The sequence below is a fragment of the Carassius carassius genome, chromosome 26 (assembly GCF_963082965.1).
Source record: "Carassius carassius chromosome 26, fCarCar2.1, whole genome shotgun sequence".
NCBI classification, from domain to species: Eukaryota; Metazoa; Chordata; class Actinopteri; order Cypriniformes; family Cyprinidae; genus Carassius; species Carassius carassius.
The window spans coordinates 25,922,499-25,950,392 of record NC_081780.1 but is presented as its reverse complement, the minus strand read 5'-3'; the positions used below and the strand labels follow the sequence as shown (position 1 = coordinate 25,950,392).

The window sequence follows — 27,894 nt, the reverse complement described above, 5'->3', positions numbered from 1 at the left end:
ACAGAATTTATTGTCAAACAGTAGGGGTGTAACGATTCACTTGTTTTAACAATGCATCGATTACAAACTCTGACAATGCATACACTATAAGCTCGAATAGTACTACTAGCTTATAAAGACCGAGGTCACTAGTCAAGTCAAGTCACCTTTATTTATATAGCGCTTTAAACAAAATACATTGCGTCAAAGCAACTGAACAACATACAGTTAAAATGTCTTGCTGAGTTAATCCACCTTTAAACTATTAATGTCTATGAACAAATATGTATTTTTATGTTTGTGTGCCTCAGCATTTCTGAGTGAACACCGCTGGTTCACTCACTATTTTTATGTCTACTGTCACATGATATGACGTCATGACGTGCGGCCCTAACTGACGTTACCAGTAAAATCTATCCAAGATGGCTACCCTCTCAAGCTACGTGGTATCAAGCATGAAACAACTTGTAAATTAAAACCAAAACACTTCAAAACTACTTTGCTTGTTTTAATATTGTAAAAGATCATATTACATGTGATATTTGACTGTGAGACGAGGCTATTTTTAATATATAAGTTGCAAGTGCACAGCTTCGTCGTGCCGCGGGCGCAATAACCGTTAGTCCGCCTGCTGTTGACAGATAATATCAGATAATAATGTCATGGCAAGGCAATAATGTTAACATTAATCAATAACTCTTTTCAGCAAGCGATAATCATTCTGTTTTTGAGTGTTTTGCTGCTGTTTGTGTTAAGCACCCTGTTCTGGTAAGTTCAATGTGATGTTATTCCTACATGCACCCAAATGAGCTAGTGGCTAAAGTTAGCTGTAACTTTTACTCAAACAAAGATAAAAACATAAGATTTTAACAATCTCTCCACAGCGATTTTGTGTTTTTTTCACAAGCTATTTGTACTGTGTGTGTTACTAAATGTGCCATAATCAAACTTTAAACGAGTTTCAAAAATATATCTATTTTGTTTGAGGAATAAATGCGCTTTTCCTACCTGTGACAATACAATGGAGAAAAGGGTACATAAATTGGAATTGTTGAAATTTATATTAAAAGTTTCTAGAGTTTTTACCAGTTTTTACTGGTAAACATACTATGACAAACATACTATGACAAACATACTATTTTACACACACACACACACACACACCCACATATATATATATATATATATATATATATATATAGAAAACAGTAACCATATATGAATTCTTATTTGTCATTTTTTAACTGAACTTAGGAATGGTGGTAATGCCTAAGATATTGTTGGCCCTTCATTCATTAAAAAAAGATAATAATAATCGTTATTAAAAGATAATACTACTACTAGTTCTACTACTGTACTATAAATATACAATGCACTAGGATTGATGAGTTGCTGGGTTCATGAATATTAATCATGTTGTGAGCGTTCCCTCAAACTGATTTGCTGAAATCAAAACAGGGATGGTAATACATGAGCGCCAGCCAATGAGATTATTGTTTGTGCATTACCTCCGCCCACTACCAGATACAGCTTAATATCTTCGGTTTGTTTTTAAAAGCTGAATAATTCTAAATGAACTCCATCATTCTGACAGGAAAATACAACAAAGAATATGGTTTACATGTAGTGTGTCAATTCAGCGTGGTACGAATCTCGCTCTTTTTCTTCGTATGTGTAAGAAACTGCCCTCAGCAAAGCAGCAGCGAGTTGTGGACCTTCACATTAGAGTTTACTGTGCGTCAAATACAGGTGCGCTGCGCATCCAATGATATGAACTGGAAACTGCAGATCGCTTGATAGAGATATATGTACTAAACTTATAATAGCCTCAAACTTACACTCTGTCGAGTAAAATCTAAGAATTTATTAGCCAATGGCTAACGATTGACATCAATTAGTTGCCCAAAGTAAAATTTAGTCGCAAATGCATGTTATTTACTCACAATGTAGAGGGTTGAGTAATGTAGTAAGACGGTATTTTCTGATTGCACACTTAATGTTGGATTGACTATGTTATCAAACAGCTAATAAAGGGTTGTTTATTTTACAAACAATGTTACTGTTAAGGTTGACATCAAGGACAGTGATTCAGAACCAGAGAACATTATTATACAGGTTTTTTTTTTAATGGGCTCTTATTTGGCATCGAACTCTCATAAATTACAGCCATATATAACAACTTTGTTGTACTTCTTTCTGTCATTGTTATAAGGAGGACTTAAGAGGGGAGCACTGTAATGCATGCAATACTGAAATACTGTAATTCTGTATATGTGAGAATAATTGTATTATGAAAATGTTATTCACATTGGAACAATAAGTTTAACTTTACTGTTTAAGAATGGAATGGTTATGTAATGCATTGATCTACTCTGACTGGTGTTAAGATAGACTGAAATGGTAGTGTAGTGGTTTAAAAAGTTTCAATATAGTGAAACATTCTGTTGAGCATGCAACTTTGTCTTTTAAGGAGGACCAGATGGTGATCCATGAGCCTGATGAAAGTGATGCCTTACAGGTTTATGTCATGTTGTATATTTATGTACTGTGTCATGTATTTGTTGAAATGTGAAAATATGAACTTTTTTATATTAATGTGAATGTTTTTGTAATTTACCATTGTAATTTTTTCAGGAATGGAGGGCTTTACAGCAACAGCAGGATGCAGAATATGCTGTGTCCCTTAGAATTGATCAAGAAAAGGTATGTTTATCTTTTTGGGGCATTACATGTAATAATAATAACAACAACTCAATCATTGATTCATTCCAAGTATTTATTTAAATTTTTTTCCTTGAGCTCAGCAGGAGTTAAATAATTCTTTATTAATTTATTATTATAGACTCCATAATTTCTTGTAGGATGTCTGTGTCACAGTGTCTGGGTTGTGTTCCCTGGGTTTCCACTAGGTGTCCTCAGTTCCCACAGTGTTTATCATTTATCACTTCCTGTCTCCTTATTTGGTCACCTTCCTCCTTGTTTAGTTAATTGATTGTTCCCCACCTGTCTCCTGTTTCCCCATCATCCTTTTGTGTATTTATACCTGGTCTGTCTGAGTCTTAGTCACGGAGTCCTTGTTTAGTGTTAAACGTTTATTCATGTCCGTCAATGCCTTGTCTTGCCTTGCCTTGCCTCGTTTATGTTATGTTTGGATTTACCGGTTTTGACCCTGCCTGGACTGTGTATTCTCTTTGGATTACCCCTTATTAAAGACATACTCGCAATTGGTTCTCTCTCCTGTGTTTTCCATAACACCGAACGTGACAGAAGGACTCCGTCACTGCAAGAACCAGCGGTATGTCGGCTTATGTCTCCTCCCCAGCCACAGTGCGGGAGAGGAGTGGATTTGAAGGAACTTGCCTGGTGGTTTTCCGGGGAACCAGAGGAGGTCGCCGAGGAGGGAGTGGTCGAGAGGATACTCAGCACCGCTCTCAACCAGGGCCGCCCTTCGACCCGGGGCTCGTGTGGGATGGATTAGAGCCACCGTCTCACCATGGCGGACGGAGAGGAGAGAGGAAGCGCACGTCCGCCACAGTGGCGTCACTGCCCATGATGGCCGCTAGTCCAGCGCCACGAGGCAGGATGGACGCCAACACAGCACCACAACCCAAGGCGATCACGAGTCCAGCGCCACGGTGCAAGATGGCCGCCAGCTCAGCGCCAACGCCCAAGAGGGCCGCTGACTCATTCTTGGACTATTTCGCTACGCTGTCCAAGATCCTAGAGATTCCCAAGACGGTTGACGTCATGGCTGCTGAGCCAGCGCCACAGCACAAGAAGGCCGCCAGCCCAGAGCCACAGCACAAGATGGCCGCCAGCCCAGAGCCACAGCACAAGATGGCCGCCAGCCCAGAGCCACAGCACAAGATGGCCGCCAGCCCAGAGCCACAGCACAAGATGGCCGCCAGCCCGGCGCCACAGCACAAGATGGCCGCCAGCTTGCAACCACAGCACAAGATGGCCGACTCAACGCCTGAGTCTCCAGACAAGGTGTCACCGACTCGCCAAAATAGAGGGCGGAGGAGGAGGAGACAGGCGTCTACCGTTCCTCAAAGCCCAGAGGACGTTCCCGAGGCGGTGCCCGATGCTGTTCCGGAGGCCGAGGCGGTGCCCGATGCTGTTCCGGAGGCCGAGGCGGTGCACGTTGCTGCTCCGGAGGCCGAGGCGGTGCACGATGCTGTTCCGGAGGCCGAGGCGGTGCCCGATGCCGAGGCGGTGCCCGATGCTGTTCCGGAGGCCGAGGCGGTGCACGTTGCTGTTCCGGAGGCCGAGGCGGTGCACGTTGCTGCTCCGGAGGCCGAGGCGGTGCACGATGCTGTTCCGGAGGCTGAGGCGGTGCCCGATGCTGTTCCGGAGGCCGAGGCGGTGCCCGATGCCGAGGCGGTGCCCGATGCTGTTCCGGAGGCCGAGGCGGTGCACGATGCTGTTCCGGAGGCCGAGGCGGTGCCCGAGGCCGAGGCGGGGCCCGATGCCGAGGCGGTGCCCGATGCTGTTCCGGAGGCCGAGGCGGTGCCCGATGCCGAGGCGGTGCCCGATGCTGTTCCGGAGGCCGAGGCGGGGCCCGAAGCTGTTCCGGAGGCCGAGGCGGTGCCCGATGCTGAGGCGGGGCCCGATGCTGTTCCGGAGGCCGAGGCGGGGCCCGATGCTGTTCCGGAGGCCGAGGCGGGGCCCGATGCTGTTCCGGAGGCCGAGGCGGGGCCCGATGCTGTTCCGGAGGCCGAGGCGGGGCCCGATGCTGTTCCGGAGGCCGAGGCGGGGCCCGATGCTGTTCCGGAGGCCGAGGCGGTGCACGATGCTGTTCCGGAGGCCGAGGCGGTGCACGATGCTGTTCCGGAGGCCGAGGCGGTGCACGATGCTGTTCCGGAGGCCGAGGCGGTGCACGATGCTGTTCCAGGGGCCGAGGCGGTGCACGATGCTGTTCCGGAGGCCGAGGCGGTGCACGATGCCGAGGTGGAGGCCGAGGCGGTGCACGATGCCGAGGTGGAGGCCATTCCCGATGCGGTGTCCGAGGCCGCTCCCGATGCGGTGCCCGAGGCCGCTCCCGAGGCCGTGACCGAGGCAGTGCCCGAGTCCGTTCCAGAGGCGGTGCCCGAAGCCGAGGCGTCTCAAGTCTCCACAGGCAGTCCAGAGTCGAGTCAGGTTCCAGTTGACCCTCCAGAGGCGAGTCAGGGGCCAGTGAACTCTCCAGAGTCGAGTCAGGTGCCAGTGACCTCTCCAGAGTCAGGGCCAGTCACCGTTGAACTTTCAGAGTTAAGTCAAGTCACTGGGTGGTCTGCTGCTCCGCCCTGTTGGACTCCGGCATCGACCACAGGGGCGTGGTGGTCATCTGCTCCACCCTGGAGGACTCTGGTCTTGACCACAAGGGTGTGGTGGTCTTCCGCTCCGCCCTGGGGGGCTTCCGCTCTGACCACACGGACGTGGTGGTCTTCCGTTCCGCCCTGGGGGGCGTTTGCCCTGACTACACGGTTGTGGTGGTCTTCCGCTCCGCCCTGGAGGACTCTGGCCTTGACCACAAGGGTGTGGTGGTCTTCTGCTCCGCCCTGGGGGGCTTCATGTTGTTGTTTTTTTCCTCCTTTTGTTTTTGTGTTAATGTCGGTCCCTGTTCCTTTCTGTTAGTCTGGCCCTCCGTCCCTCCCCCTGAGCCTCCACCTGTCCGCCTCCCTCCTGGTCTCTGTTTTGTGTCTGTCTTGGAGCGTCTGGGAGCTGCTCCTTAGTAAGGGGGTACTGTCACAGTGGCTTATGTCTCCTCCCCAGCCACAGTGCGGGAGAGGAGTGGATTTGAAGGAACTTGCCTGGTGGTTTTCCGGGGAACCAGAGGAGGTCGCCGAGGAGGGAGTGGTCGAGAGGATACTCAGCACCGCTCTCAACCAGGGCCGCCCTTCGACCCGGGGCTCGTGTGGGATGGATTAGAGCCACCGTCTCACCATGGCGGACGGAGAGGAGAGAGGAAGCGCACGTCCGCCACAGTGGCGTCACTGCCCATGATGGCCGCTAGTCCAGCGCCACGAGGCAGGATGGACGCCAACACAGCACCACAACCCAAGGCGATCACGAGTCCAGCGCCACGGTGCAAGATGGCCGCCAGCTCAGCGCCAACGCCCAAGAGGGCCGCTGACTCATTCTTGGACTATTTCGCTACGCTGTCCAAGATCCTAGAGATTCCCAAGACGGTTGAAGTCATGGCTGCTGAGCCAGCGCCACAGCACAAGATGGCCGCCAGCCCAGAGCCACAGCACAAGATGGCCGCCAGCCCAGAGCCACAGCACAAGATGGCCGCCAGCCCAGAGCCACAGCACAAGATGGCCGCCAGCCCGGCGCCACAGCACAAGATGGCCGCCAGCTTGCAACCACAGCACAAGATGGCCGACTCAACGCCTGAGTCTCCAGACAAGGTGTCACCGACTCGCCAAAATAGAGGGCGGAGGAGGAGGAGACAGGCGTCTACCGTTCCTCAAAGCCCAGAGGACGTTCCCGAGGCGGTGCCCGATGCTGTTCCGGAGGCCGAGGCGGTGCCCGATGCTGTTCCGGAGGCCGAGGCGGTGCACGTTGCTGCTCCGGAGGCCGAGGCGGTGCACGATGCTGTTCCGGAGGCCGAGGCGGTGCCCGATGCCGAGGCGGTGCCCGATGCTGTTCCGGAGGCCGAGGCGGTGCACGTTGCTGTTCCGGAGGCCGAGGCGGTGCACGTTGCTGCTCCGGAGGCCGAGGCGGTGCACGATGCTGTTCCGGAGGCCGAGGCGGGGCCCGATGCTGTTCCGGAGGCCGAGGCGGTGCCCGATGCCGAGGCAGGGCCCGATGCTGTTCCGGAGGCCGAGGCGGGGCCCGATGCTGTTCCGGAGGCTGAGGCGGTGCCCGATGCTGTTCCGGAGGCCGAGGCGGTGCCCGATGCCGAGGCGGTGCCCGATGCTGTTCCGGAGGCCGAGGCGGTGCCCGATGCCGAGGCGGTGCACGATGCTGTTCCGGAGGCCGAGGCGGTGCACGATGCTGTTCCGGAGGCCGAGGCGGTGCCCGAGGCCGAGGCGGGGCCCGATGCCGAGGCGGTGCCCGATGCTGTTCCGGAGGCCGAGGCGGTGCCCGATGCCGAGGCGGTGCCCGATGCTGTTCCGGAGGCCGAGGCGGGGCCCGAAGCTGTTCCAGAGGCCGAGGCGGTGCCCGATGCTGAGGCGGGGCCCGATGCTGTTCCGGAGGCCGAGGCGGGGCCCGATGCTGTTCCGGAGGCCGAGGCGCGGCCCGATGCTGTTCCGGAGGCCGAGGCGCGGCCCGATGCTGTTCCGGAGGCCGAGGCGGGGCCCGATGCTGTTCCGGAGGCCGAGGCGGGGCCCGATGCTGTTCCGGAGGCCGAGGCGGGGCCCGATGCTGTTCCGGAGGCCGAGGCGGTGCACGATGCTGTTCCGGAGGCCGAGGCGGTGCACGATGCTGTTCCGGAGGCCGAGGCGGTGCACGATGCTGTTCCGGAGGCCGAGGCGGTGCACGATGCTGTTCCGGAGGCCGAGGCGGTGCACGATGCTGTTCCGGAGGCCGAGGCGGTGCACGATGCTGTTCCAGGGGCCGAGGCGTTGCACGATGCTGTTCCGGAGGCCGAGGCGGTGCACGATGCCGAGGTGGAGGCCGAGGCGGTGCACGATGCCGAGGTGGAGGCCATTCCCGATGCGGTGTCCGAGGCCGCTCCCGATGCGGTGCCCGAGGCCGCTCCCGAGGCCGTGACCGAGGCAGTGCCCGAGTCCGTTCCAGAGGCGGTGCCCGAAGCCGAGGCGTCTCAAGTCTCCACAGGCAGTCCAGAGTCGAGTCAGGTTCCAGTTGACCCTCCAGAGGCGAGTCAGGGGCCAGTGAACTCTCCAGAGTCGAGTCAGATGCCAGTGACCTCTCCAGAGTCAGGGCCAGTCACCGTTGAACTTTCAGAGTTAAGTCAAGTCACTGGGTGGTCTGCTGCTCCGCCCTGTTGGACTCCGGCATCGACCACAGGGGCGTGGTGGTCATCTGCTCCACCCTGGAGGACTCTGGTCTTGACCACAAGGGTGTGGTGGTCTTCCGCTCCGCCCTGGGGGGCTTCCGCTCTGACCACACGGACGTGGTGGTCTTCCGTTCCGCCCTGGGGGGCGTTTGCCCTGACTACACGGTTGTGGTGGTCTTCCGCTCCGCCCTGGAGGACTCTGGCCTTGACCACAAGGGTGTGGTGGTCTTCTGCTCCGCCCTGGGGGGCTTCATGTTGTTGTTTTTTTCCTCCTTTTGTTTTTGTGTTAATGTCGGTCCCTGTTCCTTTCTGTTAGTCTGGCCCTCCGTCCCTCCCCCTGAGCCTCCACCTGTCCGCCTCCCTCCTGGTCTCTGTTTTGTGTCTGTCTTGGAGCGTCTGGGAGCCGCTCCTTAGTAAGGGGGTACTGTCACAGTGTCTGGGTTGTGTTCCCTGGGTTTCCACTAGGTGTCCTCAGTTCCCACAGTGTTTATCATTTATCACTTCCTGTCTCCTTATTTGGTCACCTTCCTCCTTGTTTAGTTAATTGATTGTTCCCCACCTGTCTCCTGTTTCCCCATCATCCTTTTGTGTATTTATACCTGGTCTGTCTGAGTCTTAGTCACGGAGTCCTTGTTTAGTGTTAAACGTTTATTCATGTCCGTCAATGCCTTGTCTTGCCTTGCCTTGCCTCGTTTATGTTATGTTTGGATTTACCGGTTTTGACCCTGCCTGGACTGTGTATTCTCTTTGGATTACCCCTTATTAAAGACATACTCGCAATTGGTTCTCTCTCCTGTGTTTTCCATAACACCGAACGTGACAGTCTGAATACTCTTTGGAAACAGGTCTCTAAACATTCATTACATATCTCTTAAATCCAGTGTCATGTTCCTTATCGGTCTCTCACTCATAGAAACCTAATGGTTGGAGGGGTGTGTTTAATGATATTCTGCCCAAGCTGAACTGACATCATCAGATCTGGCTTGGCTCGGTGTTCATCTTCAGTTCTCTCTTCACAGCAATTCAGTCAGTGTACTGTTTGAGTAAATGAATTACTCCGGGATATTGGTTTGTTTTAACTCAAAGAGGGAGTGTCAGCCACATTAAACAAGTTAACAGCTTAAGTCATTTGTGGATTAATGCGTATTGGAGACGCAAACCGTTTAAAACGATTCAGTTAGATTTGGTGAACTGGTTCAAAAAGATCCGGTTACATTGAATGATTCGTTCACGAACCGGATATCACAAACTGCTTTGTTTTGAACTCTCTCACAACAGACACGGAAGAGAAGACAATGATGAATAAAGTCGTAGTTTTTGCTATTTTTGGACCAAAATGTGTGCTTTTTATGCATTTACGCATTTGACGCTAATTCGTGTCTGACGCCCGAGTTGAAAAAAATTTACCTTTGGTGTCAATTCGCGCCATGTTAGGCCCGCCCGCAGTCACCCATTCAACATGGAGGAACAACTGATGTTGTCAGTGAGCAGTCACCCAGAGCTATATGACACAAGTTTTCTATAGAAAATGTCGAATGCTCGATCAACATCAGCCATCTTGCAAACAGACAACCGCCTAGCACATTTCACCTCGGATGCGCGTCAATTTCGCTTCAAACTCTTGCTTTCTATGCGCGAATGCATTCAAAATGTTCAAGCGGCAAACTAACAGCGTTTGGTGTGAACGCAGAATAAGGCTGTTTAGTTTGTTTAATACAAGAACAAGGTATTTTACCATTCTGGAGGGAAGGTAACTTTAAATTACTTATGTTGTGATCTGATGCAATAGAGAAAATAGAATTAAATACATTTTACTTGACCTTCAAAGGGGGGTGGTGGGTACCTTAGGGGGGGAGTGGGGCGCCCCCCAATATAATGGCAGGGGGTACATTGCATCAAATATTAAGAGTAGAAAATAGGTAAAACTTTATTTTAAGGTGTAGTAGTTGCTCATAACCACATTTACTTAATATGGTAATAACAACAAATACACGTACTTGCAAATATTTAACCCACTGAATGTCTTTTCCGAGGTAAATTTACCATTATGTGACATTGTTTGACAGCTGTTTCATTAAAAAAAAAAATAAACGAGGCATTTAGACATCTTTCCACAGTTAAAACACTGATTGAGCTATTAATGAGAAATGAGAAATGGTAAGCTGTATTGCATCTTTTAAACATGTATTCATGTGTGTGCCTTAGAGAAAAGCGTTTAGACACTGATGGAGCATCTTAGGCATTACATTGATCTGCCATGCCACAAAAAAGTGCCAAAATGATATTTATTGTTTTAATTTCATAATAAAAATGACACAATTTAAAATCTGAGACTTACTTGTATATCAAAAATTACAAACCCCAAGGATTATTGTGATATATTGGATGGTAGGCACTGTATAATGTTCTATTTATTCATATTCATCTGAAAATAGCAAAGACTAAAAGATTGATTCTTGGGACATAAAAGTGCAAACGTTTTCCTTTGGCTCAGTGGTAGATTATTGCGTTAGCAGCGCAAAAGGTTGTGGGTTCAATTCCCAGGGAACACACATACTGATTAAAAAATAATGTATAGCCTGAATGCACTGTAAGTCGCTTTGGATAAAAGCATCTGATAAATGTAATGCATATCAGCTCATAAAAATTAGAATCAAAAATTCTATATTTTCTACACAGGTGTGATATAATAATATTTAATATGATATTTATGGAAAGAATTCTCTAACGAAAATAAGACTTAATTTTTTTAATGCTTGCTTAATATAGTTTCTACTAGGAAGGTGTGTCCAACATGTTGAAGATCCCTTGAACTGAAAAACTTTGACCATAGCTTGTTCATTTTAAATCCTTTTTTTTTCAGATTCAAAGAAGGCCTGGAGTGTTTGCAGCTTCTGGAACATGTTGAAAAGCATCCCAATCTCTTTAGAGGAGTGCTAATGTTCGAGGAGAAGCCACTTATGGCAAGAGATTTAGCTGAGCTTTTTATTCCACAGCTGTCTCCAGTTGGCACCAACAGACGAGCACTGGAGAACAGAATAGTCTGTTTCTGGAGGGACTGGCTCCTAGATGTGGAAGGCAACATTATATAGTAGGTTATATTATACACATTATACAGTCTGTAACATTATGCAATCGTTACAGTGCTCTTTCTTTCCCAATCCAATGTTTTCAAAAAGATACCAGTGTTTTTGATGATTTTCTTAAAATTTTCACGACCCCCACAATATTTTGTTGTATGAATATCTGCACTAACATTATTTCAGTATAAACACCAGAGCTTCTGCTTTTAAAGAAAAAAAACTTTTACTCTTGCTTCATCCAATTCCATGGTTATAGGTGTGGTTGTAATCGCATACTTCAAAAAAGAAAAATAAATGTCCACCATATGATTTGTTTTCTCTTTTTTTTTTTCTTTGAGGTTTGTGAAATTGTAATTATACTTTGTATTAGTTCATATTATAAGTCCGACTGTAATGGTCCTTTTGGTTTCTCCCGTTTCAACGGAGTAACTAATTACATCTACACCTGTGACTCATTGCAGCTGCCATTAGAAGCTCTGAATTACTATAGAAACAGTGTTTCCATAACTATGAGCACTTAAGACTGCACAAAAGAATTGACAGTTCCAGCCTGAAAAATGCCATTTGTTAAAAATAATTTGAACATTCAGAAACCAAATTTGTTACAGTAATAAATGCCTACTGAAGTGAAGTTATGGGTTTTTGTAGAAAAATATCCATATCTAAAAAAAAATTATGAAAATCTAAATGATTTGTTTTTTTTATCATTATTATTTTTCCTCAGAGGGAGCTTCATCACCTCTTACTCTAAGCCAGGTTTTGGCATTTGCTTCTGGATCAACTTCTATCCCTAGACTGGGTTTCCCTGTTGAACCAACAATAGAGTTTCTGCATCAAGAGGAAAGTGACCAGCCACGGTATTTCCCGAAGCAAATACAAGTAGTATTGTTTTGAGTCTGCCCGTGCATCATGTATTTGAAGACTTTGGGGATTATATGAAGGAGGGCATTTTACAGGCACCCACATTTGGGGTAATGAAGTTTGATTCCTCACCCCATTACATATTGTTATTTCTTCTTTCTTGTTTTCTGGCATTCGTAATGAAAAAGGAATAAACAGATTTACATGTATTTCTCATTATAGTGATGAATAAAATTCTTTATTCATAGTATTTCTGTACACACAAAAGAAATTGGGATTGTGTGTTAAAGAACTCATTCCACTCACTCATTCATTCACTCACGCATGTCAATTTGTGATGTTAAAAATTATATATAATATATTATATAAGTCTGGTATTGTACATTTTCAATGACTGTCATAGTTTATATAACGTTCATGTTATACTTGTGATGGTATTTTGCCTTAGAAAAGTTGGGTTCGGGTGCCAGGGGTAAAAACCACCACAATTATTGACTTTAAATACATCATTAGCGATATTACATATAATGATGACACTATTATATTGTATGGAATAAATAAAACAAGGAACAACAGGGAAGTTAATTCAAAAGTTTTCTATTCATAATCAATTCCAAATCATTTACTTCAATTCAGTACATTATATTGAACACAGAAAAAGAAAAGAAATAACTGGAAATAAAATAAATCACAATTGTATTGCCAAGCCCAGGAACATTTACCTTTTAAATACCTTACAAATATAAATGAGTGACAAATAAATCGGCAAATAATTAAATAATTCCAACAATTAAGCTTACCTTGTCACTCATTAAACTACTGGGCCTGAAACGTAATTCATAACATCACACAATAATTACAACTGAAATCGGCAACTCGAGCGCCAACATAAATAATGAAATCTCCCTACACCAAAAACCTCCTCAAAACACACTACATATAATGCCCTGAATTAGCATTGAAATCACCATCATAACTTCACAACCAATTGGAAAAAGCTCTCTCTCTCAAAAACTCCATTTACACGCGAATTACTTACAATAACTTCTTAATGCTTGACGAAATTCAGTGAGGTAATCACATTCCTCAAAATAGGAATCATAAGCATTAATACACAAAAGACCGCAGCATTAAAGGTAGTATGAACACATTAATGCAAAGCGGGCTACCACAACACTCACAAACCGTGCGCTAGTGTGACCATGACCGGGAATAACCCGCACGCCTAAACAAGGCGAGAGAGACGCAATCATACTTCCTTAAATAACTTCCTACCTGGTTCCCGTATATTCAAAGATGCCACCTACGTCACTACAAATAGAACGCCGCCATATTTGCGACCGACTCGCCCGGTATGGCCACCCAAACTGCCCATTTGAATGAGAGAGAGAGAGACAGAGATACCTGGAGAAAATTTCTATTTTAGGCTCCGATCCTTATTTGTTACCCCCAGTTTTCTTTTGTCCATCATTATCTGCCCCAGACTTGCCCAAATTGGCCTTCCATGATATATATATATATCTTGTACATAACCCCTCCCCATACAGTGGGGATCGCTGGCTGGATGGGTGAAAAACGTGAAAGTGCGGCACCTGGCCACCAAGGATTTATATTTAATCATGGGAAATGTAGGTATTATAAAAACAATTTCAAATGTATGATTTTGGTGGTAGTTTGCTCTGACTAGGTAGCGAGTTGTTAGCTAGCTAAGTGGCTAACAGCTGGTAGCCACGGGCCGGCACACGGCTAGCTGTCATTAATCTAGGGTGACCAAACGTCCTGTTTTCCCAGGACATGTCCTGTTTTAACTCCCTGTCCTGGCCGTCCTGGCTGGTTTTTAAAAAAGTGATGAAAATGTCCTGGTTTTCATTATTTTAAATTCACGCTTGCCTTTGCACACAAAACATATGAAACTGGCTTCGGCTTATAATCACCTAAATACAAATAGCAAATAATACAACACAAACGCATCACATGGGCTGAAGGCTTAACTTACCTGACACGAAGTGTTCATTGCATAGTAAGGAGTGAGATGTGGGTGTCCAGTGATCTCTTCGAATGGCAACTAACCACTTCTTCCTTCTATCCTTTTCTTTAGGTATATAATATAATAACAATTCGGGGTTCCTCTTTCGGCTGTTGTTGCAGCCAACCGCACAACATATTGCAGGCATATTCAGACCGTCGGTCGCAAAGATGGCGGCGCAAAGCTACAGTGACGTCATGTGAATGGAATGAATACGCTCAAGAGCGACACCCCCAGTACTAAATAGAAAATCACAAATCAGTGACGACGGTCACATACTGACAACATGGGATTTCTTCTAACATTTCTTATTAGTACATTCCAAAATGTATTTGAAACATTAATAATTAAAAAAAATTTGCAGTTGTAATTTTGCAGCGTCAATTAATTAATTGATTAATTAATTAACTAAGTGTACAAAATCAATTGTATGAAATGTACTGAAGCATTTTCTACTTAGTTCATGAGACGGCAATTGCTGTAATGATGAGCACAAGTGTGGCTAGATGATGTGAAGGTTAAACACAGGTCTGAGAATTTAAGCCGTGATCTGAGAAATGTACCAAAGCGACTGAGAAAAACTGGAAGTAAAAGGTACAGTCACTTGTTCAACGTAATCAAAAACTCGTAATGCATTGGTTTCCATTTAAAAAAATTAAAATTTCAAAGAAATGTTCATATATCATTCCCTGTTTTCCTGCAGGTGCTAAACACTCTATAATTTCCCCTCATCTGCAAATAAGTTGTACATATAAATGACCTTTAGCAAAAATAAAGCCTACTTTTTCTATGTCTAACAAGTCACATGCCATACAGTGAAAATGCATTGTGGAACAAAGCAGGTTACTGAGTATAAAACAAAGTTTCAGCTTAAAAATTTGGTAAAAAAAAGCTCAAACAATAAATAGACCCACAGTTTGTTGACTAGAGCAACAGACACAAGCAACACATGAAGGGATCCATCATCTCTTTTAGTTACAGCACATGAATGAATATGAAAGGATATTTTGTTTATGTGTGATGTTAAAACATAGCAGAATTGAAATGCTCTAAAATGTTAAGTTCAAAATATTACTGTTATCGTGTCATGAAATGTGGTTTTAAAAGTATTTCAAGTGAGGATGTCACAAGGTGACGATCTTTAGGGGCGGAACCAAAATTCGGGAAGTTTGGTTCCGCCCGGAAGCGTTTCCGCCCGGACCGGAAAAACAGAACACCGGAACTTCCGGTAGCGCCGTAAGAAGGAAAATCAGGGAATTCGATGCACCTGTGCCTAGTTAGGGACAGCGGTTGGTGATTGGAGGATACGCTGGACAAGGCAGTACTTAAGGCCAAGTTATTTCCCAGTCTGGGAAGCTCTTTTTGGTGTGTGTGAAGCACTGGGTTGTGCCCGTCTTGGTACGCTGCTGGTAGCTGTCTAACTCTCTCTCTCCCTCAGGCTGGAATTGTATGATTGTGAAGACATCGCGAACCTTAAAGGTTGAGAAGTGAACAGATTATACGGCGAACTGAGACGACGTGAAAAAGGGGATTGGAAGTGGCATTGATGTGAGTACTAAGAGCCAGTCGAAAGTGCCCTGTATATTGACCTGGCGTTGTGTAGATCTCTCCAGGAGGAGGAGGGCGGCCCTACCCCTAATATAGTGTGGTGGGAGAGCCGAAGGAATACTTATTGAAGTAGTCACAACGACGACATCACTAGCTAGGCCGCATATTCCATCGCCAGATCCGAACCAAGCGAAGTGAAGGAAGACGGGTGTCCTTTCCGTACACTGAGTGTGGTGGGTGAGTCTTCGTGCTGTGAAAACCTATAATTTTGACGTGGTGCTGTATATTGCTGTGGGCTGCTGTGTATTGCCGTGTGTCCTGTCAGATAAACCCCCGCCTTCACGCACTTCGGCGTGGGAGGACAAGGAGATTGCTGGTCCTAGCCTAGTTCAGTACAGTATATGTTGTGAGCGTGCTTCAGATCTCCGGAGATAGCACGGTACGCTGTGTCCAGCCCAGAGGTGAAAGCCATCCAAAGCAGAGTAACTGTGTTTTGTGTCCAAGTTGATACCTGTGGAGAGGAAAGGAAAGAGAGTGAGTAACACAAGGAGAAACAGAGGAAACCTGTACTTACAGTGCGCTGTGTTCAGCCCAGAGGTGAAAGCCATCCAAAGCAGAGTAACTGTGTTTTGTGTCCAAGTTGATACCTGTGGAGAGGAAAGGAAAGAGAGTGAGTAACACAAGGAGAAACAGAGGAAACCTGTACTTACAGTGCGCTGTGTTCAGCCCAGAGGTGAGAGCCATTCAAAGCAAACTAACGGTGCTATTGTGCCCAAGTTGATATCTGTGGAGAGAAAAGGAGAGAGAGGGAATAACACGAGGAGGAATAGAGCGAACCCTGTACTTACAGTACGCTGTGTCCAGCCCAGAGGTGAGAGCCATTTAAAGCAAACTAACTGTGCTATTGTGCCCAAGTTGATACCTGTGGAGAGAAAAGGAGAGAGAGAGTGAATAACACGAGGAGGAATAGAGCGAACCCTGTACTTACAGTACGCTGTGTCCAGCCCAGAGGTGAGAGCCATTCAAAGCAAACTAACTGTGCTATTGTGCCCAAGTTGATACCTGTGGAGAGAAAAGGAGAGAGAGAGTGAATAACACGAGGAGGAATAGAGCGAACCCTGTACTTACAGTACGCTGTGTCCAGCCCAGAGGTGAGAGCCATTCAAAGCAAACTAACTGTGCTATTGTGCCCAAGTTGGTACCTGTGGAGAGAAAAGGAGAGAGAGTGGGTAACACGAGGAGAGACTGAGGAAACCTGTACTTACGCCGCTGCCTGTGGAGAAAGAGAAAGCGAGTGAGCACCCAAGGAACGAACTGTGTGAACCAGTACTTACTGTGAGCTGTAATCAGCGAAGAGGTGAGAGCAGAACCAAGCTGAACTAACTGTGCCTGTGTGTCCCAGCCGTTGCCTGTGGAGAAAGAGAAAGCGAGTGAGCACCCAAGGAACGAGCTGTGTGAACCAGTACTTACTGTGAGCTGTAATCAGCGAAGAGGTGAGAGCAAAACCAAGCTGAATTAACTGTGCCTGTGTGTCCCAGCCGTTGCCTGTGGAGAAAGAGAAAGAGCCCGTTGCCTGTGGAGGAAGAGAAAGAGAGTGAGCACCTCGAGAACGAACTGTGTGAACCAGTACTTACCGTGAGCTGTATTCAGCGAAGAGGAGGAAGAAGGAGGGCGCTACGGATACCTAAGACTCAGGCCGGGGCCCGAGTCCTACGCCCCGGATCCCCGTGGCCCCCTTGCTCCCTGACCTCTTCCCGGCCATAGCCCATCTGGAGGGCCGAGTCAGAGTTTAGTTTTAATTGCCCTTTCCCTATTCCCCAAGCTATTTTTAAATATTTAAATAAAGATTGTTTTATCACTTACTTGTTCTCGTGTTGTTTGGCCATTGGGTCGGGTTTGGGGACCTCCTCGAGGTGGAAGTTGAGAAGGGGTGTGGCTTAGTTAAAGCATAGCCAGCCCCTGGGTGTGACAGATTTGGCGTAGTCAGCAGGATTTCCACCTCGAGTTGAGTAACCAAGGTCGTCCAATGACCGACAACGCGGGGCTTTCAGCCCAACCCCGTGCCATGCCCGTTTTTATGGGGAGCCCCTGGATTCAAAAATATGGGGGGACAGAATCCGAGGTACGATTGTCTGAATGGAAGGCTCAACTAGAGTACTTGGCCGACCTACAGGGCCTTAGTGCAGCCCAGCGGCTTCAATTTGTGTTAAACTCCCTGGATGGAGAAGCGCGGCGAGAGGTGCATGCCGCCCCCGAAGCCGTTAGAGCCAACGCCCAAACCGTGTTCCAGTTCCTCACTGAACAGTATGGTGACCACACCCCCGTAGCTGTCCTTCGCTCCCAGTTCTTCAATTGTAAGCAGGGCCCCCGCCAACCGATTAGAGCTTTCGCCCTGAGGTTGCGAGAGCAATTCGCCCGACTACAGACCCGTCGGGACCACGGGTTGGGAGATGGGGAGACTCTATTGCGGGACCAGTTTCTTCTGGGGTTGAAGGAGGGTCCGGTGAGACAGAGCCTACGTATCCAGTTTCGAAGGGACCCGGGTCTTACGTTCGAAGATCTGAAGAAAGAGGCACTGGCCCTGGAAGGTGATGAGACTGAGGTGAGTGGTTCCCCAGTGTGTGCGGTTGTCAGTGAAGTAGCACCAGCACAACCCGGAGGCCCTGACTGGAAGCAAGCACTGAAGGCTGAACTTTTGAAAGATGTCCGCGATCAGATGTCTGAACTGTCTAAAGCCCTCGTAGGAGAATTGCGCCAAGGACGGGCGCGGGAGGAACCACGGCCGGCGCCCCGAGACCGAGTGTACTCAGAGGGAGGCCGAGAGCCGTTCAGGCGCCCGAACCACTTTAACCGGCCCCGTTTCGAATGGGACGAGCAAGGGCGACCCATCTGTAACCGCTGTGGCAAACCAGGTCACTATAGCCGTCAGTGTGGGCCCCGCAGGGCGTCAGAAGGGGGTTTTTAGGTCGGCCGGCCACTGTGGGTCGTGTGGCCGGGACCCCTCGAGAAGACCCTGGAAGAGGATATGGCTCTAGGAGCCAGATGATTGGGCGTAGCCCCGTGGCGAAGGTGAGAGTGTGCGGCAAGGAGATTCAATGCCTGGTAGACACAGGCTCCCAAGTGACGTTGTTTGCTGAGAGTTTATCCGAAGAAGTGTTTGGGAAACAAGGGGCACCAGGGGCGGAGGCCCCCTGGCTTACTCTGAAGGGCGCAAACGGCCTCGACATCCCATATATTGGCTACCGATTGACGGACCTAGAGGTTCACGGAGTGATGGTCCCCCAGAAAGGTGTGATTATCGTGCAAGACCATTGTCTGGGTGCACATCGAGCCCTGTTGGGCATGAATGTCCTCGCTGATTGCTGGGAAGAGCTATTTCGGGCTAGGCCCGTATCGAAGATACCACCTGCAGAGAGGCCCAAGTGGGAGTGTGTGGTAGCTGACTGTCGAAGGGTGCAAATGAGCCAAGTCCGCAGGGAACAGGAAGAGGTAGGAAGAGTGATGTGTCGTTTTGCTTTGTCTGTCCCCGCAAAAAGTGAGGCTGTTGTGTGGGCGCGAGTACCGCCCCGAAGAGCGGGCCCAGAAGAGTGGGTGCTGGTGGAGCCCCATGTGGATTGTCCACAAGTGGAAGTGGCACGAGGATTATCGACGGTCCGGCGGGGGAGAGTCCCCGTGAGGATACGGAATGTACATCCATACGCGGTGCAACTACATCGGCACCAACGATTAGCCCGTCTGACAACGGTTACATCCCACCAAGTAAGGGAAGAGAGGGATATTAGTTTTCGTCAGGTGTGCCCCACTGTCATCGAGGTGGCCCTGACACAAGTAGACACCCCATGGGGTGGTATGGAGAGGAGTGTGCCGAGCCACCTGGCGGGTGAGTCGTTACAAGGGGAGGATTTAGAGCAAGCACAGACACAGAAGTTACAGGCCCTCCTTCGGAGATGGCAGCATGTGTTCGCCACCCACGACGAAGACTACGGATGCACCCAGGTGGTACAACATCATATACCTACCGGGGATGCAGGGCCCAGCCGGGAGAGGTATCGCCCAATTCCGCCCACTTTGTATACCGAGGTACGTACACTCCTGCAAGGCATGCTGAAGCAAGGAGTTGTTAGGGAAAGCAGCAGCCCGTGGGCGGCCCCCATAGTGCTGGTGCAAAAGAAGACGGGGGCTTGGAGATTCTGCGTGGACTACCGTAAGCTGAACCTCGTGACTAAGAAAGACGCTTTCCCTTTGCCACGGATCGAAGATTCGCTTGCCAGCCTCACGCAGTCGGCATGGTACTCTACCCTAGATTTGGCCAGTGGCTACTGGCAGGTGCAGGTGGCCGAAGCAGACCGGGAGAAGACTGCCTTTACAACCCCGTTTGGACTATTTGAATGGGACCGGATGCCTTTCGGGCTCTGTAACGCTCCGGCCACCTTCCAGCGGCTGATGCAGCGGTGCTTGGGAGGTCAGTTAATGGAGTCAGTATTAGTTTACCTGGATGATGTGATTGTCTACTCCCCAGATTTTGATTCACACCTGAGGCACCTCGAGGAAGTCTTTCGGGCCATGGAGAAGTACGGATTGAAACTACAGCCCAATAAGTGTCACTTACTACGGAGAGAAGTCAACTTTCTGGGCCACGTGGTCAGTGCGGCTGGAGTGTCCGTAGATCCTGGAAAGGTATCGGCCGTGAAGGACTGGAAGGCCCCGAGGACAGTGAGGCAAGTGCGATCCTTTTTAGGATTTGTGGGATACTATAGGCGTTTCATAAAGGACTTTTCAAAAATTGCTAAACCCCTTAATCAGTTGCTGGTTGGCACAGGTCGTAACCGGGGCCGGGGGTCGCCCAACGTAGACTGGGATGCAAATTGTGAGTCGGCGTTCCAGACATTGAAGCAGGAGCTGCTACAGGCCCCTATCTTGGCATACGCAGATTTCACAAAACCATTCCTTTTGTATACAGATGCCAGCAATCTCGGGCTGGGAGCGGTGTTGGCTCAACGGCAGGACGGAGTTGAGAGGGTCATCGCGTACGCCAGCCGGAGCCTCCACCCAGCCGAGAGGAACGATGCGAACTATAGTTCTTTCAAATTGGAGCTGCTGGCGTTGAAGTGGGCCCTAAGTGAGAAATTTAAAGACTACCTCTGGGGTGCCAAGGTGACGATCATTACAGACAATAACCCATTAGTACACTTACAGACGGCGAAGCTGGGAGCCGTGGAGCAGCGGTGGGTGGCCCAACTGGCCAACTTTGACTATCAACTACAGTACCGACCAGGGCGTGAACACACGAACGCGGACGTCCTCTCAAGGCTGCCCGAAGCGGAAAGCCCCGGAGGGGCCAGCCCGGAGGAGGGCTATATGGTAGGAGCAGTAGAGGCACCAGGCAGCAGACAAGAGGCCGTGCCTGAGAACTGGGGATGGGATCCCCGTCGGTGGAGGGAGAGACAGGCCAGGGATCAAGATGTGCGGCTGGTAAGAGAATGGCTGGAACAGGGCCGACGGCTGACGCCAGCGGAGAGGTTAGCCCAGACGGATACTGGGAGGAGGCTGCTGGGGCAATGGGACAGGCTGGAGCTGAGAGATGGCGTTTTGTGCAGAAGGGTCAGTGACCCGAAGTTGGGCGAAGAAGTACGCCAGATCGTGGTACCCGCAGATGAGGTAACGGCTTTAGTTTCGGCGTACCACAACCAGTTGGGGCATCAGGGACAGGAGAGGACCGTGTCCCTGCTTAGGAGATTCTTCTTTTGGCCCGGGCTAGAGGCATCGGTGCACGCCCTAATTCAAGCTTGCCCGAGATGCATATTGTTTAAGTCCAGACGGGAGGTCCGAGCGCCAATGGTACCCATCCATGCGAAGGCCCCCCTTCATATCATGGCTATGGACTTCTTGACACTGGGCCGACCACGAGATCGCTACCAGAACATCTTGGTAATAACGGATTTGTTCACAAAGTACGCTTGGGCTATCCCCACCCTCGACCAGACTGCAACCACCACCGCTACAGTTTTATGGCGGGCCGTCTTCCAGACGTTCGGATGCCCGGAGTTTCTGCACTCCGATCAAGGAGCCAACTTTGAGTCCAGGGTAATTAGAGAACTATGCCAGTTGTACGGTTGCACGAAAACTCACACCACTTCGTATCATCCTCAGGGGAACGGCGGCTGTGAGAGATTCAATCAGACCCTATTGGGGCTGCTGGGGACCTTGGACCAACAACGGCAGGACGATTGGGTGAGTGCCTTGCCAAACCTCCTACAGGCCTATAACAACAGTATACATAGTACTACGGGTTACGCTCCCACTTACCTGATGTTTGGCAGACACATACGAATGCCTACTGACCTGGTCCTAGGAGTGATAGCCGACCAAGAGGAAGCAAGTGTAACGGAGTGGGTGGGGCGCCATCACCAGCGCTTGCATTTCGCCTACGAGCAGGTGTCGAAAAGGATACAGACGGCAGGAGAGAAAAGTAAGCGGTTGTATGATCGGACTGCTAGAGAAGCCCCTCTACTGCCAGGAGAGAGGGTGTTGGTGAGAGATAATCGGCGGCAGGGGAAGGGGAAACTGAGTGACCGTTGGGAGGCCACCCCTTATGTAGTCTGCCGGCAGCAGAGGCCGGGGCAGCCGGTCTATACCATCCGGCCAGAAGGGAAGTCAGGCCCCGACCGTGTGGTGCACCGGAACATGATTCGCCCATGCCCTAACTACCCTGAAGCCGTGGAAGAAGTCCCCACGGAACCTGTACCAGCGGCCCCCTGGATTGAAGGTTGGGCTGTGGTACCAGGGAGACCCGTGGTGGCACCACCCCCGATCGCCCCGAGAGAACCAGAAGCAGCCCCTGAACAAGCTGAGCCCGATTCACCAGTGAGACGATCCCAGCGAGAGAACCGAGGCCGACCCCCTGCCCGCTATGGGGAGTGGACAGCCCGAGGACGTTCTAGGGACTAGAACGGATTGGCGGGGGAGGATGTCACAAGGTGACGATCTTTAGGGGCGGAACCAAAATTCGGGAAGTTTGGTTCCGCCCGGAAGCGTTTCCGCCCGGACCGGAAAAACAGAACACCGGAACTTCCGGTAGCGCCGTAAGAAGGAAAATCAGGGAATTCGATGCACCTGTGCCTAGTTAGGGACAGCGGTTGGTGATTGGAGGATACGCTGGACAAGGCAGTACTTAAGGCCAAGTTATTTCCCAGTCTGGGAAGCTCTTTTTGGTGTGTGTGAAGCACTGGGTTGTGCCCGTCTTGGTACGCTGCTGGTAGCTGTCTAACTCTCTCTCTCCCTCAGGCTGGAATTGTATGATTGTGAAGACATCGCGAACCTTAAAGGTTGAGAAGTGAACAGATTATACGGCGAACTGAGACGACGTGAAAAAGGGGATTGGAAGTGGCATTGATGTGAGTACTAAGAGCCAGTCGAAAGTGCCCTGTATATTGACCTGGCGTTGTGTAGATCTCTCCAGGAGGAGGAGGGCGGCCCTACCCCTAATATAGTGTGGTGGGAGAGCCGAAGGAATACTTATTGAAGTAGTCACAACGACGACATCACTAGCTAGGCCGCATATTCCATCGCCAGATCCGAACCAAGCGAAGTGAAGGAAGACGGGTGTCCTTTCCGTACACTGAGTGTGGTGGGTGAGTCTTCGTGCTGTGAAAACCTATAATTTTGACGTGGTGCTGTATATTGCTGTGGGCTGCTGTGTATTGCCGTGTGTCCTGTCAGATAAACCCCCGCCTTCACGCACTTCGGCGTGGGAGGACAAGGAGATTGCTGGTCCTAGCCTAGTTCAGTACAGTATATGTTGTGAGCGTGCTTCAGATCTCCGGAGATAGCACGGTACGCTGTGTCCAGCCCAGAGGTGAAAGCCATCCAAAGCAGAGTAACTGTGTTTTGTGTCCAAGTTGATACCTGTGGAGAGGAAAGGAAAGAGAGTGAGTAACACAAGGAGAAACAGAGGAAACCTGTACTTACAGTGCGCTGTGTTCAGCCCAGAGGTGAAAGCCATCCAAAGCAGAGTAACTGTGTTTTGTGTCCAAGTTGATACCTGTGGAGAGGAAAGGAAAGAGAGTGAGTAACACAAGGAGAAACAGAGGAAACCTGTACTTACAGTGCGCTGTGTTCAGCCCAGAGGTGAGAGCCATTCAAAGCAAACTAACGGTGCTATTGTGCCCAAGTTGATATCTGTGGAGAGAAAAGGAGAGAGAGGGAATAACACGAGGAGGAATAGAGCGAACCCTGTACTTACAGTACGCTGTGTCCAGCCCAGAGGTGAGAGCCATTTAAAGCAAACTAACTGTGCTATTGTGCCCAAGTTGATACCTGTGGAGAGAAAAGGAGAGAGAGAGTGAATAACACGAGGAGGAATAGAGCGAACCCTGTACTTACAGTACGCTGTGTCCAGCCCAGAGGTGAGAGCCATTCAAAGCAAACTAACTGTGCTATTGTGCCCAAGTTGATACCTGTGGAGAGAAAAGGAGAGAGAGAGTGAATAACACGAGGAGGAATAGAGCGAACCCTGTACTTACAGTACGCTGTGTCCAGCCCAGAGGTGAGAGCCATTCAAAGCAAACTAACTGTGCTATTGTGCCCAAGTTGGTACCTGTGGAGAGAAAAGGAGAGAGAGTGGGTAACACGAGGAGAGACTGAGGAAACCTGTACTTACGCCGCTGCCTGTGGAGAAAGAGAAAGCGAGTGAGCACCCAAGGAACGAACTGTGTGAACCAGTACTTACTGTGAGCTGTAATCAGCGAAGAGGTGAGAGCAGAACCAAGCTGAACTAACTGTGCCTGTGTGTCCCAGCCGTTGCCTGTGGAGAAAGAGAAAGCGAGTGAGCACCCAAGGAACGAGCTGTGTGAACCAGTACTTACTGTGAGCTGTAATCAGCGAAGAGGTGAGAGCAAAACCAAGCTGAATTAACTGTGCCTGTGTGTCCCAGCCGTTGCCTGTGGAGAAAGAGAAAGAGCCCGTTGCCTGTGGAGGAAGAGAAAGAGAGTGAGCACCTCGAGAACGAACTGTGTGAACCAGTACTTACCGTGAGCTGTATTCAGCGAAGAGGAGGAAGAAGGAGGGCGCTACGGATACCTAAGACTCAGGCCGGGGCCCGAGTCCTACGCCCCGGATCCCCGTGGCCCCCTTGCTCCCTGACCTCTTCCCGGCCATAGCCCATCTGGAGGGCCGAGTCAGAGTTTAGTTTTAATTGCCCTTTCCCTATTCCCCAAGCTATTTTTAAATATTTAAATAAAGATTGTTTTATCACTTACTTGTTCTCGTGTTGTTTGGCCATTGGGTCGGGTTTGGGGACCTCCTCGAGGTGGAAGTTGAGAAGGGGTGTGGCTTAGTTAAAGCATAGCCAGCCCCTGGGTGTGACAAGAACGTAGTTGTTTTAAACAGAAATATGTGGTTTATTTATAAAGACAGTGCCTATTTAAAAATATGTTTTGTCGATTTCGTAAATTTACAAATCTCATAAATGTACAACCCGAATTCCGGAAAAGTTGGGACGTTTTTAAAATTTTAATAAAATGAAAACTAAAGGAATTTAAAATCACATGAGCCAATATTTTATTCACAATAGAACATAGATAACGTAGCAAATGTTTAAACGGAGAAATTTTACACTTTTATCCACTTAATTAGCTCATTTAAAATTTAATGCCTGCTATAGGTCTCAAAAAAGTTGGCACGGGGGCAACAAATGGCTAAAAAAGCAAGCAGTTTTGAAAAGATTCAGCTGGGAGAACATCTAGTGATTAATTAAGTTAATTGATATCAGGTCTGTAACATGATTAGCTATAAAAGCTTTGTCTTAGAGAAGCAGAGTCTCTCAGAAGTAAAGATGGGCAGAGGCTCTCCAATCTGTGAAAGACTGCGTGAAAAAATTGTGGAAAACTTTAAAAACAATGTTCCTCAACGTCAAATTGCAAAGGCTTTGCAAATCTCATCATCTACAGTGCATAACATCATCAAAAGATTCAGAGAAACTGGAGAAATCTCTGTGCGTAAGGGACAAGGCCGGAGACCTTTATTGGATGCCCGTGGTCTTCGGGCTCTCAAACGACACTGCATCACTCATCGGCATGATTGTGTCAATGACATTACTAAATGGGCCCAGGAATACTTTCAGAAACCACTGTCGGTAAACACAATCCGCCGTGCCATCAGCAGATGCCAACTAAAGCACTATCATGCAAAAAGGAAGCCATATGTGAACATGGTCCAGAAGCGCCGTCGTGTCCTGTGGGCCAAGGCTCATTTAAAATGGACTATTTCAAAGTGGAATAGTGTTTTATAGTCAGACGAGTCCAAATTTGACATTCTTGTTGGAAATCACGGACGCCGTGTCCTCCGGGCTAAAGAGGAGGGAGACCTTCCAGCATGTTATCAGCGTTCAGTTCAAAAGCCAGCATCTCTGATGGTATGGGGGTGCATAAGTGCATACGGTATGGGCAGCTTGCATGTTTTGGAAGGCTCTGTGAATGCTGAAAGGTATATAAAGGTTTTAGAGCAACATATGCTTCCTTCCAAACAACGTCTATTTCAGGGAAGGCCTTGTTTATTTCAGCAGGACAATGCAAAACCACATATTGCAGCTATAACAACAGCATGGCTTCGTCGTAGAAGAGTCCGGGTGCTAACCTGGCCTGCCTGCAGTCCAGATCTTTCACCTATAGTGAACATTTGGCGCATCATTAAACGAAAAATACGTCAAAGACGACCACGAACTCTTCAGCAGCTGGAAATCTATATAAGGCAAGAATGGGACCAAATTCCAACAGCAAAACTCCAGCAACTCATAGCCTCAATGCCCAGACGTCTTCAAACTGTTTTGAAAAGAAAAGGAGATGCTACACCATGGTAAATATGCCCCGTCCCAACTATTTTGAGACCTGTAGCAGAAATCAAAATTTAAATGAGCTCATTTTGTGCATAAAATTTGAAACTTTCTCAGTTTAAACATTTGCTATGTTATCTATGTTCTATTGTGAATAAAATATTGGCTCATGTGATTTGAAAGTCTTTTAGTTTTCATTTTATGAAAATTAAAAAAACGTCCCAACTTTTCCGAAATTCTGGTTGTATATTTTATTCACAATAGAATATAGATATCAAATGTTGAGAGTGAGACATTTTGAAATGACATGCCAAATATTGGCTCTTTTTGGATTTCATGAGAACTACACATTCCAAAAAAGTTGGGACAATAAGAGGCCGGAAAAGTTAAATGTACATATGAGGAACAGCTGGAGGACCAATTTGCAACTTATTAGGTCAATTGGTAACATGATTGGGAAAAAAAGAGCCTCTCAGAGTGGCAGTGTCTCTTAGAAGTCAAGATGGGCAGAGGATCACCAATTCCCCCAATGCTGCGGCAAAAATAGTGGAGCAATATCAGAAAGGAGTTTCTCAGAGAAAAATTGCAAAGAGTTTGAAATTATCATCATCTACAGTGCATAATATCATCCAAAGATTCAGAGAATCTGGAACAATCTCTGTGCGTAAGGGTAAAGGCTGGAAAACCATACTGGATGCCTGTGATCTTCGGGCCCTTAGACGCACTGCATCACATACATTGTTGGTGAACACAATCCACCATGCCATTCGCCTTTGCAGGCTAAAACTCTATAGGTCAAAAAACAAGCCATATCTGAACATGATCCAGAAGCGCAGGCATTTTCTCTGGGCCAAGGCTCATTTAAAATGGACTGTGGCAAAGTGGAAAACTGTTCTGTGGTCAGACGAATCAAAATGTGAAGTTCTTTTTGGGAAACTGGGACACCATGACTAAAGAGGAAAAGGACAACCCAAGTTGTTCTCAGCGCTCAGTTCAGAAGCCTGCATGTCTGATGGTATGGGGTTGCAGAGGTGCCTGTGGCATGGGCAGCTTACACATCTGGAAAGGCACCATCAATGCTGAAAGGTATATCCAAGTTCTAGAACAACATATGCTTCCATCCAGACGTCGTCTCTTCCAGGGAAGACCTTGCATTTCCAAAATGACGATGAGAATGGGACAACATTACTATTCCTAAACTTGAGCAACTTGTCTCCTCAGTCCCCAGACGTTTGCAGACTGTTATAAAAAGAAGAGGGGATGCCACACAGTGGTAAACATGCCATGATATTTAAAATCAACTTTTTTTTTTTTATTAAAAATTTTCTCAGTTTAAACATTTGATATGTCATCCATTTTGTATTGTGAATAAAATATTGAAATTTGAAACTTCCACATCATTGCATTCTGTTTTTATTCACAATTTTGGAATCGGGTATGTATATTTATACTAGGGGTGACCCCGAATAGTCGATGAATCAATGGTTTGATTTGAGGAGCATGATTCGACTAGCAATCTAACAGTTGAATATTCGCGGGGTGTTATTGATTATGCCATGTTGACTATGGGGGAGCTCAAAAGTCTGATTTCACACAGAACTAACGGTTTTCTCCCAATAAG

At 48.2% G+C, this 27,894-nt stretch overlaps 1 protein-coding gene and 1 long non-coding RNA gene across 3 annotated transcripts in view; both read left to right on the top strand.

Moving 5' to 3' along the window:
- LOC132106048 (gastrula zinc finger protein XlCGF57.1-like) overlaps nt 1–27,894 on the top strand; it is a 431,800-nt gene that overhangs the window by 326,525 nt on the left and 77,381 nt on the right. The window lies entirely within an intron of this gene.
- On the top strand, nt 322–11,250 carry LOC132106202 (uncharacterized). Its single transcript, XR_009424073.1, has 4 exons — nt 322–446; nt 2,450–2,497; nt 2,614–2,682; nt 10,791–11,250. It is a non-coding gene; the product is annotated as an uncharacterized LOC132106202 (long non-coding RNA).